This window comes from Phyllobates terribilis, unplaced genomic scaffold (genome assembly GCF_046119375.1).
Source record: "Phyllobates terribilis strain yellow unplaced genomic scaffold, ASM4611937v1 Scaffold_10__3_contigs__length_209671492, whole genome shotgun sequence".
Taxonomy (NCBI): domain Eukaryota; kingdom Metazoa; phylum Chordata; class Amphibia; order Anura; family Dendrobatidae; genus Phyllobates; species Phyllobates terribilis.
Window position 1 is genome coordinate 143,261,107 of NW_027362770.1, and position 14,999 is coordinate 143,276,105.

The 14,999-nt window shown below is 40.3% G+C and overlaps 1 protein-coding gene across 2 annotated transcripts in view; it reads left to right on the forward strand.

The window, feature by feature from the left end:
• Positions 1-14,999, forward strand: part of SGCD (sarcoglycan delta) — a 1,005,043-nt gene that overhangs the window by 574,361 nt on the left and 415,683 nt on the right. For both annotated transcript variants that reach the window (XM_073649870.1, XM_073649868.1), the window contains exon 3: positions 4,732-4,864. The gene's annotated coding sequence lies outside the window, so the exon portion shown is untranslated. The remainder of the gene's footprint in view (positions 1-4,731; positions 4,865-14,999) is intronic.

Here is a 14,999-nt window from a genome sequence, read left to right on the forward strand (position 1 = left end):
AGATCAGATTTTTATGATCAGTGAAAACCTGAATGGGAAATTCAGCACCTTCCAAGAGGTGACGCCAGTGTTCAAATGCGAGTTTAATAGCCAGCAATTCCCGATTACCAATATCGTAATTAAGTTCAGTCTCAGAAAATTTTTTGGAAAAAAAGGCACAGGGATGTACTCCATCCTTGTTTTCCTGAGACAACACCGCACCGACCCCCACAGAAGAAGCATCAACCTCAACCAAAAACGGCTTAGTCACATCAGGCTGCATAAGGATGGGGGCAGAGGTGAACCTCTCCTTTAGAAACACAAAAGCTTCAATGGCCTCAGAAGTCCACTGAACCGCATCAGCACCTTTCCTGGTGAGATCGGTCAGCGGTTTGACAATAATAGAAACATTTTTTATGAATTTTCTGTAATAATTGGCGAAGCCCAAAAACCTCTGTATCGATTTCAAACCAATAGGCCTAGGCCATTCCTGTACAGCTTGAACTTTAACCGGGTCCATCTCAAAACCTTCACTGGAGATAATGTAGCCCAAAAAACGAATTCTCTGTACAGCGAACTCACATTTCTCCAGCTTAGCAAAAAGCGAATTGTCCATTAATAACTGTAATACCTCACGTACGCTCCGCCAATGAGACTCCAGATCAGGCGAATAAATCAGAATGTCATCCAAATACACAACCACATTTTTGCCGATCAAAGGTCTAAGGATGTCATTAATAAGATTCTGAAAAAATGCTGGAGCATTGGTAAGACCAAAAGGCATAACCAGATTCTCAAAATGACCCACAGGAGTGTTAAAAGCAGTCTTCCATTCATCACCCTCCTTCATGCGCAACAAATTGTATGCCCCCCGGAGATCAATTTTAGAGAACCACTTGGCCCCCACTAACTGGTTAAATAATCAGGAATCAATGGCAGTGGGTAAGGATTGCGTACAGTAATTTTATTAATCTCACGAAAGTCCAGACAAGGACGTAAACCGCCATCTTTTTTTTTACAAAAAAAAATCCAACAGCCACAGGAGACTTGGAAGGCCTAATGTGACCGGCGGCCAAGCTTGTCTGTATGTATTCCTCCAAAGCCTTTCTCTCAGGAATAGTAAGATTAAATAAACGACTTTTAGGAAGAGTCGCTCCAGGGACAAATTCAATGGTACAATCATAGTCTCTATGGGGAGGCAAAATTTGTGACTCCTCCTCAGAAAAAAACTCTCCAAAAATCCTGAATAGGTACAGGCAATTCCCCTCTATCCACAGCAGCAGTGCGCCCGTTACAACACTTGTCATAACACTTAGGGCTCCAGGACTTAATTTCATTGGTAGACCAATCCAGTACAGGATTGTGCAATTTTAACCAGGGTAACTCCAATATTACTGGAGAAGGCAAATTATCCAATACCACCAAATCCAAATTTTCTTGGTGAATACCATTAATAGTGAGGGGAAATTCACAGACCTTATGAGTAACACTCTTCAAGGGAGAGCCATCAACAGAAACCACAGCAATAGGGGATGACAAAGTTTTAGGTTCTAATCTAAGTTTTTCCAAGAATCCCCCATCAATCACATTCAGAGTAGAACCACAATCCACAAATACCCGAAATTCAATTAATTTATCCTGAGCAGCAGTAGTGGCAGATAGGAATACTCCCTTAGAATTTAAACAGGCAATACGGGCATAACTGACCATTTTTTTTTCTTTCTTCATACGAAGCACACAGTTCTTAATAAAATGACCAGAATTTCCACAATAGAAGCACAAGCCTTCAGAAAGCCTGCGGTCTTTTTCCTGAGAGCGGGGTGTCATCGCCCCAATCTCCATCGGCTCTCCATTGTCAGCACAGACCCTCTCAGGACTCGGAGCTGACATAGCAGAGGATTTGCTCTCATTAACCCTTGCACGCAGTCTCCTGTCCACCCGTATAGCTAATTGCATTGCCTCCTGCAAGTTTCCAGGTGTGGGATAAGCAATCAGTAAATCCTTAACCCTTTCACCTAGCCCTGCAAGAAACAAGCTTTTCAAAGCTGAATCGTTCCACCCCACCTGGGCAGACCACCGACGGAAGTGAGAACAATATTTTTCCACATTACCTGATCCCTGCCTCAAACGTCTCAATTCAGACTCAGCAGATGAGACACGATCAGGATCATCATACAGCAAACCCAAAGCAGAAAAAAAACTATCCACTGATCTAAAGCACGGATCACTAGGTTGGAGAGAGAAGACCCATCCCTGAGGATCTTTGCGCAAAAGTGACATTATGAACCCTATGCGCTGTGATTCATCACCAGAGGATCCGGGTCTCAAACGAAAATACAATAAACAAGCATTTTTAAAAGAAAAAAAATCTTGTTGTTCGCCAAAAAATAGATCAGGCAGACGTACCTTTGGTTCCACAAAATGCGCTCCAGAACAGCTACTCACGTGTTGTTGGAGCTCAGCCACCTCCAGAGAGAGTCCCTGCAAGCGTTGAGCCAAATCTTGAACCGAGACCATGATGGAAAACTGGAGGTCTTTCCTTAGAGAAATTTTTTTTTTCTTTTAGGGCTGGACTTACTGTTATGATCTGCTACAGGGACTAAGGAAAGACAGGAGAACTGTCCCTACAATAGAACTAAACTAGATCCCTACGATGTAACGGGGAACCTGATCCTGCGATCAGACCCGCTAAAGTCCTCGGCTAGTCTGTACGAAGACCTATAGATGTAAGGGAGGGATCCCTACAAGAACTAGGGACTGGGATAAGTTGGACACCTCCTAGCAGAAATAGTAGCAGTCAAAGACAAACACACAATGAAAAGCATAGAGGTCAGAAGACCTAGCAAAACTAACAGAGAACGGCAACAGAGCACCAAGCTAGCTCAAGAGTAGTAAATACAATGAAGTCCAGCAAGACCAGGAGGGCGGAGTCGGATTAAATAGGCAAAAATGGTCATGTGACCAGCAAACTAAAAAAAACCTAACAGGAGAGTTCTAACAATAACACATGTACATTAGCCACAATGGTCAATATCTTTTGTATTGAAGTGTCTAATGAGCGTGTGCAAAGGTCATTGTAAAGGAAGGAGGAGCAAAGTAAGGTGTGACATCGGCTATTGTGATTGTTGGATCCTGTTGGATACTTATCAGCTGTGTATAGAAGTGTTACCTGTAATTGTAAACCTGCCACTGATGATAATGAGCCTGCTGTAAACTCTCCCTGAAATTACAGGAAGCATGAATTTAAAAAAATCCAGTATCCAGAGTGAAAATTGCAAGATTACTCATTTTGATTTTAATAAAAAATTGTGATTTTAATTGAAAAACAAAATTGCCACAAAAGATAAATAAATAAATGATTTGAACAATAGGTTATTTTCTGATGATATCTTAGTTATTTTATTACAGACACCTCCTATAATATGACAGCTACCGTCACTCCCAAACTCTCCAGAAAACACATAATTTGCCACTAATTTGCTACAGTGAAATGTAGTATTACAAGTGGTCAAAAAAAATACACGCAGACAGATTTTTTTTTATTCTCTGATTTTATATTTCATTCCTTGTTTATGGGGTTAGTCTCTTCTAGAAGCATTTCTTCTACGGGAGAATATCTTTGACCCATACTTGAAAACTTTTCTTGGTTGCCATACAGTAGTTTTCTGTCCATGCCCCCTTACTCCTTTAATAAGCCATGCCCCTTCACACCTTGTTTCTTGTCTATAGATAGAGCGTCCCATGTTACATATAAGAAACCTTCCAGAATTGCAGGTTTCCACAAGGTTCCTAAAGACTTTGGTGATTCATGGAAGATTTGCCAACATTTTTAAAGAGAATCAGTTACTAGGTTTTCGCTACCCCATCTAATAGCAGCATGATTTAGTGGCAGAGACCCTCATTCCAGCAATGTATCACTTACTAGGCTGCTTGATGTAGTTTTAGATAAAATCATTGTTTTATTTGCTGCAGATCTAGCAGTGCTCTGAATGCTGAGCTGTGTATAACCCCGCCCACACCACTGATTGGCAGCCTCCTGTGTATATTGTCAACAAGCTGCCAATCAGTGGTGGGGGTGGGGTTATACAGAGTTCAAGAATAAGGAGAACTACATGGCAGCAGGTTTACTATTCCAATAGTGATAATCTCCTGCTGATACAGCAGGGATTTTATCAAAACCAAAGCAAGCAGCCCAGTTAGTGACACATTGCTGGAATCAGGGTCTCTGTCCCTACATCATGCTACTCTCATATTAGGTAGCATAAGCCTGTTGACAGAATCCCTTTAAAATTCTTCCCTCCTTGCCAATTTTTCATTTTTGCGCTTGGATCCATTTTTAGTTCCTGCATAGTCAAATGGCCACAAGGTGGCATCAGTGCTAAATGAGAGCTGCTACCCCTTAATTTTAAGGATTTGTAAGGGTCCCACCCATCGTAGCGATATGTCACCAGTTAGGATTACCCCTTTAATTTAAAGGATCTAACGACTAACGCAAATGGTTCATATAAGCGATTTGCGAATGCTTCTGGTTTAAAGTATCTAGGCTTTTGAAGGTGACCCAAAAAAAAAATTCTCTTGCGATGCGTTCTCTCTCCTCTTCTTGAGTTTCCAGTGTAGTGAGAGACACATTTCATATGCAAAAGGTATTTTATTCCCACAAGTCAGAACAAAAATACCCTTAGGGCAGACACCAAGTTTCGAGTTCCCAAGCATTATAATGCTCATCCCAATATATTTCTCCTTGATTTGCAGGTGGCACAGATATAGACCCCCCTCTGGGACTGCGACGAGTCTTGTATAGAAACTCTAACTCACATCTCTCAACCATCCTACGTCTAGATGCTTTGATACGGATTCTGCCCAAAGCTGATTAGGACTGATCAAGGTAAGGTTCACAGTGCGCCAGTTCCCATTCACCAAGAAAATGTAACACCTTGTTATCCAAAATTGATTTCACTGAATGGTTCAACGTCTTTATGTACAATGATCATGGCGCTGCTCGATGATTTCGAGTCTAAATCCGCTGGATAGGTGATAAATGTTTGAATGGTCGGGTCCGACCACTGGGACCTGCTCTGTGGACCAGTGGTGGCCACTAGTGATGAGCAAGTGTGCTCGTTTTAATCCTTTCACTGAGGACGCTCTGGTGCTTTCCGAGTATCTTCGGCGTGCTCGTATATTAGGTTCGAGTCCCTGCGTCTGCATGATTTATGGCTGTTAGACAGCCTCAACACATGCAGAGATTGCCTGTTTGTTAGGGAATCCTCACATGTGTTGGGTCTGACTAACAGCCATAAATTATGCAGACGCAGGGACTCGAACCTAATATACGAGCACGCCGAAGATACTAGGAAAGCACCCAAGCGCGCTCGGCGAAAGGGTTAAACAAACACGCTCGCTCATCACTAGTGGCCACGCTTGTCTATTCACTTCTATAGGTTAGGATCAAATACAGTCAGAGACAGTGACACCAAAGTTCGGTTCAGACACGGCTTCTACTTTTCTTTTGTTGTTTAAAATTAATGTATAGGGCCTGGTTCATCATTAGCGTTTTAAAAGAGAATCTGTCAACAGGTTTTTGCTATTTATTCCGAGAGCAGCATGGTGTAGGGGCAGAGACCCTGATTCCAGTGATGTGTCACTTACTGGGCCGTTTGTTGTTTCAATAAAATCAGTGTTTTATCTGCAGGAGATTATCACTACAGGACTAGGTGTTTCATGCCTCCTAGTCCAACCACACCCCCACCACTGATTAGCAGCTTTCTATCAATATACAGTGTACACAGAAAGCAGCCAATCAGTGGTGTGGGTGTGGTTATACACAGAAAGCAGCCAATCAGTGGTGTGGGCGGGGTCATACACGTCTCAGCATTCAGAACTCGGCTATATCTGTAGCAGAGAAATCTGTGATTTTACTAAAACTACACCAAGTGATATATCGCTAGCATCGGGGTCTCTGTCCCTACATCATGCTGCTCTCAGATTACATAACATAAACATGGCTCTGCTAGATCTGCCGCAGAGAAAACTGATTTTATCACTGATTTTTATAACTACTGCACCTGGTAAACTAAGTGACACATTGCTGGATTCAGGGTCTCTGCCCCTACATCATGCTGCACTCAGATGGGTTATCAAATACCTGCTGACAGATCCTCTTCAAGTCATTTTACTATTTTTGTTTGTCTCGAGGTATTCGTTGACATTTTTGCACCAAATTGTTCAAAATGGTGATTTTTGTGCAAAATGCTTTTAAACTTTTTTTTTGCAACTTTTTAAGCACAAAAAGTCTTACATTCTGCTAAAATGTTACAAAATTTGCACATGAAATCACTCCAGGAAGGGGTGACTGCTTTTTAAAAAGTTGCAATTGATGAAGTCGTTACTGCTTCCTATTACTGTATACTTGCATACAGCACGTGTTTAGCCCCTTCTATACAGCAGTTGAGAAGGCAGAGACGGTAATAAACCGTCTGTGCCTTCTCTATAGGGATTCAGGCTGTGTCTGACAGCCGACTCTCCCTGCAACTGCTTTACTATGCAGTGATGTTTCAGAAGGTCACATGAAGAGTAGAAGGCGGACCACTAGGATGTTTAAAGTCAATGGGAGGTCCGGAAGTGGTTAAAAAATAATGATTTAAACAATAGGTCATTTTCTGATGACGCATTCCCTTTCAGTTTTTTGTTAGTTTTATATATATACAGTGCATTGTGAAAGTATTTGCCCCCCTTGAACTTGTCTACCTTTTGCCACATTTCTCTCTCTATATATATACGTATATATATATATATATATATATATATATACGTATACATATCTACTATATAATTGTCTTGTCTGTCTGTCTGTCTGTCTATCTGTCTGTCCTGGAAATCCCGCGTCGCTCATTGGTCCGGCAGCGGCCAATCAGCGCCGCGGGATTTCTGAAAAAAGATGGCGGCCGTTAGCGGCTCATCTGCGGGACGGAGCTCAGCGGCGATGCAGCCTTATATATATATATATATATATATATATATATATATATATAGTTTCATGCCAGAGATGACTTGTAGTACATGTTATACTCTACTAAATTGTGTAATGAGATCGCCCTCTCGCCATGTGTGTATCCATGTGTTTCTGGCTCTGAGGCATCAGCGGCACATGCTATATATTTCGTTTTTTATTGGCTTGACACTCCTTCAGGGTTCCTGGGAGTTCTTACTGTATATATAGTGGAGACATCTGTTGGCTTTGATGAACGATGGCCATGGGGTTATTATCAGGCAAAGACTTGTTCTGTCTCAATAGATCTAAAATTCTGTCCTTATTAATTTCATAATTTTTCTTTTTAGTGGTTACAGTTATTTTTTTTCTGATAGAGTGGTCCAAATCCCAAGCCTAGATATGGTCACATGATAGCAGCATTGTGGAAGCTTATATTGTTTCATTATTCATTTCAGTGTATACCGGTATACAGTATGCGCCCTCTAGTGGCAGCTTCAGGCATCCAAAATATTGTGTTTTACCTCTATGACTATGCAGGGATTTGGAGCTTTTGTATCCAAATATTGGAACTAATATTCTTTTTAAGATATAATGAAAAAACGATTCAGCACAGGAGTGAAAACTGATTTAGATCAATTTATACCCAAACCGTAGCTTGGATCCAAAATGGAGAAGAGTTATAAAGGAAAGGGTTGGAAAAGTTAGATCCTAAGTTTTCATATTATTATCACACTCTGTTCATATAATTGTATTTTCATTGTGGAAATTTACATGAAATGCAACTCCAACTGATTACATTGGAAAATCCAAGTCGCTGTACAAAAGGTGCCGACCAAAAATCAATGCTACAAAAAAAATTAAATGTAGATTCCACATTGAAAATCTATTGTATTTCCATGTACAGAAGGTTATTGTTATGTAATCTGAGAGCTGCATGATGTAGGGGCAGAGACCCAGAATTCAGTGATGTGTCGCTTTACTAGGCTGTGTGTTATTGTTTCAATAAAATCAGTATTTTATCAGCAGGAGATTATCACTACAGGACTAGGTATCTCGTGCCTCCTAGTCCAACCACGCTCCCAGCACTGATTGGCAGCTTTCTGTGAATATAAATATAAAGCATGAATATAAAGCAACCAATCAGTGGTGTGGGCTGGATTATACACAGCTCGGCATTCAGAGTTCTGCTAGATCTGCAGCAGAGAAAATTGTGATTTTATTAAAACTACACCAGGCAGACCAGCAAGTGATACATTACTGGAATCAGGGTCTCTGCCCCTACATCATGCTGCTTTCAGATTACATTACAGAAACATGCTGACAGATCCTCTTTAAATGGGGTACCCTTGTTGTCATGATCATAGCAGTGGTACCTCCATCGACTAGCAAAGCAACCTATCACTAAAGTCTATTCACACATCTCATTCCATCTGCCTTGAAAGGGGTCTTTTACCTGTCAATATCCGAGGCTCTACTTTTGATTAGCCACAGTGACTCACACATGACATGACACGGACCAATTCGTCAATAGAAGAGCCTCTGATGCCAGCAGGTAAGAGGCGGTACTCCCACTTCTGTGCATCTGTCACAGCCCAATATCGTGGGTGATGGAATGGGACACGCAAATCGATTTGAGCCAACCTCTACTTATCCTTTGGATAGGCGACAAGTTGTGAAAGTGGACTATCCACTTTGTGACACTAGTATTACTTATCCTTTGGATAGGTGACAAGTTGTGAAAGTGGACTATCCACTTTGTGACACTAGTATTACTTATCCTTTGGATAGGTGACAAGTTGTGAAAGTGGACTATCCACTTTGTGACACTAGTATTAAAGCGATTGTTCAGTGCTGCTTACTTCCACATCTGGAGGTGAGAAGTGCCAAAGATGTCGTAACCCCATATGCCTGCCCTCTACGCGTGCACGCTCGACAGGTGCCATTCCTTAGAATGGGATACGTGCACAATACCTGGCTATTATGCATGCGTTGCTGCAGGTACGTCATCATCACCCAAGGCGGACGTGACAACCCCTTTAACTGTAGCTGTGAATCACTTCCGTAACCCACAAGATACCTAATAAACAAATAATGGCTGCATCAGGAAGCAGAACAGTAATAATTTGTCTCCGAAGGCAGAGAGGGCTCCGGGTTCCTTCGAAATCCTGCTAAATCTGCTGCATGGGTAAGAATGTGCTAATAGTCCAGGGCTGGTTGGGAGCACTTAGCGTAAGATCCATTTATTAAACTCATATCGGAAACATGAGATGAGTTCTAGACGCTGATCAGAGACTTGTGCGAGAAAAGCAGAGGGAAAATTCCTAGCGGAACTGAGAGGCAGTGAGTGTAACTGCACCAGTGCTCGTAAATTGGCACGTAGTGCTCAAAATAGCCATGAAAGCCGAACTTAAAAGATCCCTTATTAAATTCTCCAGCTACCCTGGCGGACATGACAAGGGGAACTGTTCCTGAATAAAGCAGGGCGCCGTAAGCTTCAAATGGAATGTTGCCCTTACTTCATCCGTCAATATTGACCCCTTCCTCCCCCATTGAACTGTTCGGCTGCAGACCACAGTCACCTTAATGTACGTCCATGAAAAATGTATTTAGAGCTTTTGAGACTCTGCAGGTTTATTCCCTGTGTTGTACGCGGCTATGTTTTCATGCCGTATCATTCTCTGGTGGACATGATAATCCAAGCATGGAAGAATTGCACTAATGTTTATTGGCACATGCGTCTCCAAACAAGACAAAGTCTAATTTTTGCGTTACATTGAACAGAGGTATGACATATTGCAATCCACAGAAGGATTAAATCATCGGAGCATAAGGCATCAGAACATTTGCTTCTGGAGGATAGGTTTATAATACAGGTTTAAAGCAATTCTCCACTTTTTATCAACATGTAATTTTTTTTTATCCAAAATACCATGCCGATCCGTTTTTTAAAATATCTTCAGCTTTGTTTTTTTCTGATACAGAGCTCCAAATCCCTAGCATAGACATAGATTTTAAGAAATAACATTGCTTCCTGCACCCACCACTAGAGGGAGTTCAGACTGTTTATACATTGAACTCTATAGGAAAATTGTATGCAGTAAGCTCCCATGCTCCCTCTAGTGGTGGCAGCAGGCTGTTTGAATGTTACAAAACACCATATGTATAAAGTCCTTGAAATGAATGGTACTTTTTAAATAAATAATATTCCACTTTTAATAATAATAAATAATGAAGGAAACTGCAATTGGTATCACCTTTATAAATATAGTTTTTGAAAAATGCGATCTGATCGCAGCTTTAAAAGGTTTACAGTGATTTTTATAGCAGCTAATTAAAGGTGAAAAACTGACAACCTTTAATATGAATGGGCACTGTTTAATGCCTAAAGGTGTTGTCAAGGCTAAAAATACCAAAATCTGCCATATTTACATGCCATGCCATTCAGTGATGATGTCACTGTCCCCTTATCACTGGACTGCTGCCACCTGTGATTGGCTGCAGCGGTCAAGTGATTTGAATATCGTATCACTGGATGTTTTTCCGACAGTGTGCTGTTCAAGTCACCTTATGGCTGCTGCCAATCACTGGCTGCAGGGGTCCTATGACAAGGGGACAGTGACATAATCCCTTCCGGTGTCGGCAGGCACTGGATCCGTGGGGTGAGAGCAGGTGAGTATGGCAGATTTGGCTATTTAGAGAGCCCAGTCTCCCGTTTTACATTGTTTTTAGACCAGACGACCCCTTTAATTTCCCCTGTATCACTTACGGACAGATTGACCTATTCGTTGGGGGTTCTAGCAAGGGGACCTTTTGTTATCTACTTATGAAGGGACACCTCTTACGAGAAGGGATTGTTTAAATTTAAGAGCCCCTTTAAATTCAATGAGTATGAGAGTTTTCTTGTCAGAATGAGCTCACTGGCGGATTCTCAGTTAACTCATTCTGCAGCCAGTAAAAGAGGTTATAGAAGGTAAGTGATTCAACATTTTTAATAAAACCCAATTGCAAAAATTATTTTCCTGGCCGAAAAATACATGTGTTTAGGTTAAAAAAAAGAAGCCTCTGTAAGCTCCCTGATGTCAATGAACGTGTTAATTGGGTCACATATATAATAAATGGAATACTTAAAAGTATTAAAATGCTTGGGAATGATAAACAGAAGGCAATTAGAAACCCAGAAAATTATGACCTAGCTCTTTAAGAAATAATTAATGTCAAGGATTTATGAAAGGGGCAGGGGAGCTTTAGGTGATAAACTGGATATTCTGTCATAATACAATGTAACAGTAAAGATTAATTACACTCCACGATGAACGTAACCCAAGCGGGGAAAAAACAACATGGTAAGCAAAATAGAAAATGATGTTTAGGTTGATGGTATCAGCCAGGGTTAGTAGCTGGAGGGCACTTTATTCCCTTTATACATACAAGGCATTCATATATATATATATATATATATATATATATATATATATATATATATATATATATATAATATACACACACAGTTGGAGCCAGAAGTTTACATACACTATATAAAAAGGCACATCTGCATGTTTTTCTCAATATCTGACATGAAATCAGAATAAACCTTTCCCGTTTTAGGTCAATTAGAATTACCATCATTTTTAATATTTGCCAAATGCCAGAATAATGAGAGAGAGAATGTTTTAAGGCATTTTTATAACTTACTGAAAAGTCAAAAGTTTACATACACGAAGATTACTATGCCTTTAAACCATTCTGGACTGCCCATATGATGATGTCATGTGTTTGGAAGCTTCTGATAGTTTTTTTGGCAACATCTGAGTTAATTAGAGACACACCTGTGGATGTATTTTAATGCACACCTGAAACACACAGCTTCATTATGTAGCATCATAGGAAAGTCTAAAGAAATCAGTCAAGATATCAGGGAGAGAATCGTAGACGTGCACAAGTCTGGCTCATTCATGGCTACAATTTCAAGATACCTGAAGGTGCCTCGTTCATCTGTACAGACAATTATACACAAGTACAAACAAGATGGGAATGTCCAGCCATCATACCGCTCAGGAAGGAGACGGGTTCTGTGTCCCAGAGATGAAAGTGCTTTGGTCCGACATGTGAATATCAACCCAAGGACAAAAGCAAAAGACATTGTGAAGATGATTGTGGAAGCTGATAAGATTGCGTCAATATCCACAGTAAAACGAGTACTGTATCAACATGGGCTGAAAGGCCACTCTGCCAGGAAGAAGCCATTACTCCAAAAGAAACATAAAAAAGCCAGATTAATGTTTGCAGATTCGCACAGGAACAAAGACATTAATTTTTGGAGACATGTCCTGTGCCCAATGTAACTTTTTGGGCATAATGACCATCGTTACGTTTGGAGGAAAAAGGGAGAAGCTTGGAAGCCTAAAACACCATCCCAACTGTGAAACACAGGGGTGGCAGCATTATGTTGTGGGGTTGTTTTGCTGCAGGAGGAACTGGTGCACTTCACAAAATAGATGGCATCATGAGAAAAGATTATGTGGCAATACTAAAGCAACATCTCAAGACATCAGCCAGGAAGTTAACGTTTGGGTGGAAATGGGTCTTTCAAATGGACAATGACCCAAAGCATAGTGGCAAAATGGTAAAAATGGATGTATGGCCGATGCTTTTGGGGAAACGCCAAGTCAGTGGCAATCAATCTTTCCAGGAGATCTAATAATGACCACCCTACCTGTCCAGAAATGGAAGGAGGAAGCCTTTTATTAGGAAAACAATATTTATGACCCTCCCTTCCACTAGAAATATTTATGGAACCATCTATAAAAAAAACCTTTATAGAGGTGTTGGTTATAGCAAGTAACCATTTCCTGTTCTCTAGTAATAATTAAAAATATAGAAATTTAGACCGGTCACCCTATATTAGGGTTCTCGGGGTTCCATGTTTCAGACACATATTACTTTATTTTTCTTTAGTATTTTTTTCAATGTGTCACCAAAGAGAGATAGTCTTTTAGGAAAGCAGAGACTGAAAATTAAAAAGTGTGACATCATAGTTTTGACAGGAAATTAAGAATTTTTGATGTCCTAAGGTCTGTGTCAATATAGTGTCATATTTCCACAGGCTGTTTATTTGTCACTTCGGAAAGACCTGGATATCACACAATTCAGAGCTTGGAATATTGCTGTCAAGATTAGATTGATGACAGCCATGTTCTCTTCATCCCAATATGTAGGCATCGATCTCTTCATGAAGTTGGATTTGCGGGGGCAGACAGTAAACATGGAGGCTTAGACGACCAAACAATTTTTCAGACAGAAGAAAGTTTGGGATTTATGAATAGAGGACACTATTGTGAATCGATAGGGTCATCAAGCTTCAAATTGGTGGAACTTTTCTATGAAGGTCAAAGGTTTGTGGTCTATCAGAAAGGAACTTTTTTTAGGTGAACTCCAATAGTGTCAAAGGCTGTGTCTTCTATCACAAGTTGGTAACATTATCGAATGTACCCTTTAAAGCTGAGCATGAACTCGAAGTCGAAGAGCTCCAAAATGTCATCATAATTGGCTAATCATGATGGTAGGGAGCAGTCTACTGGCTATTCCTCCGATAGGGTCATCATAGCTTCCATTTGGTGGAACTTTTCTATGAAGGTCAAAGGTTTGTGGTCTATCAGAAAGGAACTTTTTTTAGGTGAACTCCAATAATGTCAAAGGCTGTGTCTTCTATCACAAGTTGGCAACATTATTGAATGTACCCTTTAAAGCTGAGCATGAACTCGAAGTCTAAGAGCTCTAAGATGTCATCAGAATTGGCTAATCATGATGGTAGGTAGCAGCCTACTGACTATTCCTTCAATGACAAGGGCAGACAGACCAGGTGATAATTTGCTAAGAGGGTTTATGGGGGAACACTCATTTTGCTTAAAGAATAACCACAATTTTAATTTGTATTTCATAAATCAATAGCACACGTCAAAATAATCAACTTTGTAATTTATCTTATCAGATATTTCTGCTTCTTTCTCCTCCTGGACTGATGTTTCATTCTCAAAATTCTCAATTCCTCGTAAAATTTATCTCCAGTGAATATTTTTACATTACCAAGATAGGAGATGACAGTTGGTGATTATAAGATTCTACGTAGAGGGGAGTAGGAGAGATATGCTCTGCCTCTGGCTCCTCCCTTCTCTATATAGAATCTCATCAGCACCAACTGTCATCTATCGATCTATCTATCATCTATCTATATAACTTTCTTTCTTTCGTTCTAACATATGTAATGTGGATATACCCTGTAGAAATTTCTTAACCATCTATTTTCCTGTCTTGTGATGACCTAGAAAGTGATCGTGTTGTGTCTGAGGTGTCCTGACAATCTTGTATGTTTAGCCTTTTTATATAACATGATGTCCGTTCAGGTATAAAACTTGACAGGTGACAGGAGATCCGTGACACAACAACACGAATAGTGATATTTACGTATCCAGAGCCGTACAATTTGTGAATAAATTCATTTAAAATGCCACCAAGTACCCCGCCTGCCTGCCGTCTGTCCTTTGCAATGATGGTGAAGGTGCCCTGTCTGAGAAACGGGGATTGATTGAATTTGTACAACGAAATATGAGAAGAGCTAAGCTGAGATTACTCTGAAAGATATTGCTCTTCTAAATGCTACAGTAGAAGTTTTTTCGTGACTGTTCTTAACAAAGTGAATCAAAAGAATTAAAATATAAAAGCCTTACTGCATCTGTCAGTGTCCATGTATTACCCGGAGTGCAGGCGAGAAGATCCTATATACGGTATATCCTTTTTGCTTTCTCCAATCATTTATAGAATGTAAAGTCAGTGTTGTAAGCTGGTCTAATGCCACCTTATTCCTTTCTTCTGTGCTTTCTTACTTCCCTTCCCTTCCTTTTTTAATTAATTCCTATCCTAATATTTCTATCTTTCTTCCTTCCAAATTTTCCTTCCTTCCAGTTGGTGAAGTCCAGGATCTATTTTTCTTCCCTCCTAAATTTCCTTACTTACTTCCTCCTTTCTTGCCATTCCT